The sequence below is a fragment of the Rhincodon typus genome, chromosome 23 (genome assembly GCF_021869965.1).
Source record: "Rhincodon typus isolate 14 chromosome 23, sRhiTyp1.1, whole genome shotgun sequence".
Classification (NCBI taxonomy): domain Eukaryota; kingdom Metazoa; phylum Chordata; class Chondrichthyes; order Orectolobiformes; family Rhincodontidae; genus Rhincodon; species Rhincodon typus.
Window position 1 is genome coordinate 26,644,638 of NC_063354.1, and position 6,648 is coordinate 26,651,285.

General features: G+C 38.9%; 1 protein-coding gene across 5 annotated transcripts in view; it reads right to left on the reverse strand.

The window, feature by feature from the left end:
- The window catches only part of LOC109920333 (septin-9-like), a 745,967-nt gene that overhangs the window by 334,018 nt on the left and 405,301 nt on the right, over positions 1 to 6,648 (reverse strand). The gene's annotated exons all lie outside the window — the stretch shown is intronic.

Genomic DNA, 6,648 nt, shown 5'->3' on the forward strand with positions numbered 1-6,648 from the left:
TCATCTCTTCAGTCTTACTCTCTGGGACTCCCTCCCTAAACCACTACACACAATGTAAAAGTCTTCACAGTCTGACCCTTTCAACTGTAACCTTGTCACCTCTCCCACCTCTTCTATGGTGCACATTTTTCCTTTATTGCATTTCTGATATGTTCTCATTTCTAATATAAGTTGCTGTTAATGGAAACTGTTGTGGTGCTTTCTGATATCTACATTGGAAGTCATGCTCATATTTTCCTATTTGGTAGAAAGTAGATTCTGTAGATTAACTTTAACTACTGGTTTCAGTAGAGCCAGTGGTTAAAATGTAAAAAAATCTGTAACAGAGACTGAAGCTGTCCATTCAAGGGATGTAGCTTGGTCAGTAAAATATAATAATGAAAGTATGTACTTTCATTTTTGGAACATTCTATTTATAACCTTATAAGAAAAGTGTCATTACTGCACTTTTTGCTGGTTTAGAGGAGAAATGCATTCTCCAGGTTTAATCATAGAATCCCTAGAGTGTTGAAGCAATCCATTTGGCCTATCAAGTTCACACAGACCCTCTGAAAAACATTCCACCCAGACACCTATCCTATCCCAGTAACTCTGCATTTCCCATGACTAATCCACGTAGCATGCACATCCTTAGACACTATGGGCAATTTAACATGGCCAATCCACCCAACCTGCACATTTTTGAATGATGAGAGAAAACTAGAGCACCTTAGAAACCCCTGCAGACACAGGGAGAACATGCCTTCTCCACACAGACAGCCACCCAAGGCTGGAATTGGACCTGAGCCCCTGGCACTGTGATGCAGCAGTGCTGCTCCGCAGGTTATGAAGTAAAATCCCTCCTCTCACCACCATGTCCAAGCGCTTGCTATTTCTCACACTCACTAAGACATCTACCAGCTCTTGCTGGGATAACAAGGTGTAGAGCTGGATGAACACAGCAGGCCAAGCAGCATCAGAGGAGCAGGAAAGCTGACTTTTCAGGCCTAGACCCTTTGCCAACTGCCATGCCAAGTTGGTCATGCACTCTCCCATTTCGGGATCAGAGTGACAGTCACCTGTTAACTCTTCCATTGCCAGAGCTCCCTGTTCCACCCTTGCTCTATGGAATCCCCCCCCCCACCATATCTGAAATTTCCCCTTTCACTCTAATCATTCCCTAAGTGACCCATTCCAATGAACTCCAAAGCCAGAATTGAATAGCCTGTTTTCCCCAGGACTCCATGAAATTGCCTCTGACTATTAATAAGCAAACTATAATCTATAACTATAGCCCTAACTATAATCATTCAGTATTTGCTTGATACAGGAGACCTCCATCTGGATTGGAAAATTGCACAAGCCACTTTGCTTTTTAAGAAAGGCAAAAGAAGAAACCCAAGGAATTACAGACCAGTCGGCCTCAAGTCTGTGATGGGGAAATTGTTGGAGTCTATAATCAATGAAGGGGTAACTGAACACTTTGAAAATTTTCAGTCAGGGGCAGCATGGATTCATGACAGGTAGATCATGCCTGACAAACCTCACTGTATTTTTTGAAAAAGTGATTACGGTAGTGGATAGGGGAATGTCTTTGGAAGTCGATATGGACTTCCAGAGGCACTTGATGAAGCCTCACATATTTAAGTGGTAACTAAGGTAGAAGCCTATGGATTGAGGGCAAATTACTGACATGGCTGGGAAATTGGTTGATGGAAGATGACAGAAAGTAGGTATATAAATATGACCAGTGGCGTCCCATAAGGATATGTGTTAGGCCATCAATTATTCATTATTTATTAAATAGAAAGTCATCGATCCAAATTTGTTGATGACACAACCTTAGGTGACATTGTAGACAGAGTAGGTGATAGCATAAAATTACAAAGGGATATTCATTGATTAAGTGAATTGGCAAAGCGGAGGCAGATGGAATTCAAAGTAAGCAAATGTGAGGTTATCCATTTTGGATCAAAAAAAGGATAGTTCAGGGCACTTTTTTGATGGTATGAAGTAAAATACAGTGGATGTCCAAAGAGACATGGGGGTTCAGGTTCAGTTCAGGTATTCTGAACTGTGACAAGCTACCTGCCTCTCCCTCTGTGTTAAAATGTAATGTAAGCATAAAGTGAGTGAGTCCTAAGAAATGAAGCTAGGAGCCAGAAGGTGCACCCTGCTTAGATGTAACAGATGTCTGTGTGTCCCTGTCACTAAGTGATCCTGGAGAAATATATAAGTCATGGATGCCCCTGAGCTCCAGTGTCAAGTGCTGAAGGGATGAAATGATGTAACAGATGGCCAAGAGGAGGCATGATGATGTGGTGAGGATGATAGTTTGCAGATATCTCCTTGTGTGAATGAAGGATGGAGGGTCCATGGAGCATACAGGTACCATAAGACTGTAAGACCATATGCCATCAGAGCAGAAATAGGCCATTCAGCCCATTTAGTCTGCTCCACCATTCAATGAGATCATGACTGATCTGATAGCCCTCAACTCTATTTTCCTGCCTTTCCCCATAACCTTTGTTTTCTCTGAGGCACAATACTATTTCACAGCATGACAGGCACCTTCAATCCTCACAAATGGACCTTCCTGGCCCGGAGTTTATTTTTAAAAGGTTCTCATACACAAATCTCTCTGTTGCCACAGCGCACCGGACTTCAGCAATTCATTTTCAAAATTCTTTTTTAGAGGTCTTGTTTGATTGCTCTATTTCAATGGTAAATTTGAGTGCAGATTGGATTTTTTAAACTGCGTAAAGAAATTCTTTAATGTGGCTGTAGATTGAAATGTCACAAATATATTCCACAGTGTTCATGCAGCAGATCTGTTCGTTGTTGTGAGGACAGATTTGAATAAAGGCCGGGACAGACATTCAGTGAGCTGCAGCCACCAGGCTTCTGATATGATTTTCATGTCAGGAATTGACATTGTTTAGCTTCTTACATGGAGAGAGGAGAATTGGATGTGGTTTAGAACGGAGGTGAGTGGAGCCAGATGCAAATGCATGGAAAGAAGGTAGTCACAGTTCATTAGTGAGATCCTAAAGTTACTATTTTAAGTTTATAGAGATATTTGGGTTATTTTTCTTGATGTTGAGATTACATTTTCTTTCATTCTTGCCTTATCTTCCCAACTTTCTCATCATTGCCTGTACTTGTCCAGGGAAGGGAACATTCCATCATTGCAGTTCTAGCTATTATGTTCTTTGTGTCTCAATAATAACATTGACAAGAGAAGTGAGCAGGCACTGATCATGAAATTTAACAAAAGTCTCAAAGAAGTTATGTAAAAACAAAAGTAGCATTATTTAAATTTTGTAAATACAGCAAAGCCATTCAAACTCCATGTAAGATGCAAAATTCTTTTTGCGACCTCTTTCACAAACCAAGAAACTAGAACGAGCTATGAACTAGCCCAAATCTGTCTAAGTTAAATGAAGTTGATTTTTACCTTTAGATGGTGATGATAACATAAATGATAATTGTATGTAATCCAATGAACTTGCTACACGTGAAGTCAAAAATTAACTTCGTTATTTGCATAACCACACAATTCTGCCAGACTGCATAACTGCAAAACAGCCTCTTCAGAAACATCTCATTTTTTGTCTTCAGAAACCCATTTGCTATCTTGCACCATTAGTCAGTGTTCAGCTTTTTTTAAAAAATAATAATTTGACCTCTGTTTTATTATTATGTTTTATTATGTTAAATGAACTTGACAGAGCAAGATGTTGTTATAAACGTACTTTACACAAATTTAGGTTTCAACGAGTATGAAAACTGAAAGCAGCACTGCGCTAGCTAAAGAAGGTCACCTTAATGAGGTTTGACGGGAAAAGGAAACCACAGTGTTGAACACTTGCTTTTGCCATTTCAACAGTGAACCTTGAATATCGCCTTTGCAAAAAGAAAGCCCATGAAACACTGAGGTTTCAATTTTTACCAGTTACATTTGTTGCCTCAGTATGAAAATTAACAAAACTAAATCAATCAATGTTCTATGTTGATAAAACACAATGATTGTTCCCTACCCAGGAACAAAGATTTTCCATTTTGAACGCTCGTATTTTTGATGAGTACCTAGATAAAACAAGTAAAACAAGTAGGCATTTTCGATTTGAATTGGAAAATGCAGTAAAATAACCAACTTCCAAATGCATAGAAAGTTCTCAGTTGACTTTTTAAAAAATTCATTCACAGGCTAGGCCAACATTTATTGACCATCCCTAACTGTCTATAGGTTTGTTAAGAGCCACTCACAGTGCTGTGGGGCTGGAGCCACCTGTAGGTCACATCTAATAAGGATGAGACATTTCCTTCCGTAAAGTACATTAGTGATCCAGATTGGTTTCCCCAACAATGATTCATGGTAACCTTAGATCCTTGATTGCAGATTTTTATTGAATTCACCACCTACCATAATGGGATTCAAACCCAAGATCCCAGAACATTGCGGGGTCACTGGATTAATAGTCTAGCAATAACACAACTAGGCCATTTGCAGTCAGTTCACTGTGTTTGGTATAAAGATATCAACAGTATATCAAAGAATCATTCTATTGAAGAGCAGTTGGAAGCACATTTGCCATTGTTATTCAAAAAGTGGATGTAGGGTCCTTAGTGAGCTATCTAGGTGAGGCACTGAGTGAATGAAAAACAGTTTCCAATATGATGGGAGAAAAATCAGACAAAACAGGAAAGTCAGATCACACACTCCCTCTTTCTGGTGGCTGGACTTGCAGTGGAACAGATGGAGAGAGAAACTGTAGATCATTTAATTGTTGGGAACAGTATGTGGAATTGGCACATAAAGTTGTTCACTGAGCTGACTTGTTTTCATTCAGATGTTTTGACACCAGGCTAGGTGATATCATCAGTGGAGCCTCCGATGAAGCGATGTTATTCTACTCCGCTTGGAATTTATACTGTCTGGTGACTAGTGTCATTTCTAGTTTTGATCTGTATGGGTTTGTATACGGGGTCCAATTCTATACGTTTGTTGATTGCATTATGGGTGGAGAACCATGCCTCTTGGAATTCCCATGTGTGTCTATGTTTGGCTTGGGCTATTATGGCACCTGAACAAAAACAAGCCAGCTCGGTGAGCAAGTCAACAACCTCACCCACAACCCGAGCTACAGGTCTTTGCTAAAACTTTAATTGGCAGATAAGTATGTCATTTGATAGAAAAACAGTTAACAAACATATTTACGTTTGTTATCATCACAATATTTAAATATGATTATTCTAAATTGAATAAGTTAGATTGAATGTAATTTAAAACACCATTTAAACTTTAACATGATTAATATGAAAAGATAGTTACAAATGATCATAGAAATGTACTGATGCTGACACTAATAGCATATTCCAGATACTGTAAACTAAACAAAAGGAAATTATATAGCAAATTAACAAAGAAACAAAACTGAGACAATACGCTAGAGCTGACATTCAGTGATTAGTTCAAACATCATACTGAGGTGTTAAGACTGATATCAAAATTTCCTGATCTTGTTTTCAACAGCACATCTGCAGAATTCTTTGATTTATAACTGCAGGTGGCTAAATTTCCCCCAAGATAATCGAGATTTTGTTTCATAATTCAGTTTTTACTCTTTCTCAGATATTAAGAACATAATAATTTGCTTTAGGCTTATACAGCACTGTAAAAAGTGTGAAAAGACACTTTCTGATCAATTCATACATAGTGCCATAGGGTGTTGCTTTAATATCATGCTGTCTTTGAGAGTTAGCCATTTTATTTAGATAAAGAAACCTAGTAAAGCATAAAAGCAAGAATTGCAAGGAACTAACAAGGCTGAGTCGATTCTTAGAAGCAGTGTGAAGAGAATTAAAAAGCTATTAGTTTGTAGATGAAGGGAATAAACATCAGGAACTGTTACAGTTGGAAATTGTGGGAAGGCTGAGAAAAGATGCTACAATTATCATGTATATAAGTTGCAGAATGGAAGAATTCAACAAGGACAAGGACAATCATCCTAACAAGAACAATTGTCAATCTAGGGATTTCTGTGTCACTGGTCATGGGTTCTATGTGTCCTTGTGTGGTTGATGAGCCCAGTCCTAGAGCTGTATCTCTGATCATGCATTTGGCAGGCTTTTCTGGTGTTTGCATTGGTCCTTGGTCTCGAGATCTCTGACATTGCTTCCTCTTGGCAATAGGTATTCTCAAAGATATAGGCGATTACACCATGTCAGTTTCTACTGAAGAAGGGACTCCCATGCATGACATCTATGTTCCATTTCTTTTTTTCCTTTGTCATCGACCTAGCTGAAGAAACAATTGACACACTGCTAGATGAATCAAGTAGGCAGGCAAACCAAGACACCAACAACACCAAAAAGGATACCACCATGAAATGATTAGATCCGTGCCTCACAACCCGCTTCACCTTCAACAACAACATATACAAACAAATCAATGGAACACCAATAGGATCCCCAATATCAGGACTGATTGCAGAAGCAGTAATGCAAAGGCTAGAATGGACAGCGCTCCCCACTATACAACCCAAACTTCGAGTCCAATATGTAGATGACACCTTCGTGATTATTAAACGCACAAAACCAGAAGAAACTCACCGACACATAAACAACATCCTTACTCGAATAAAATTCATGAAAGAAGAAGAGAAC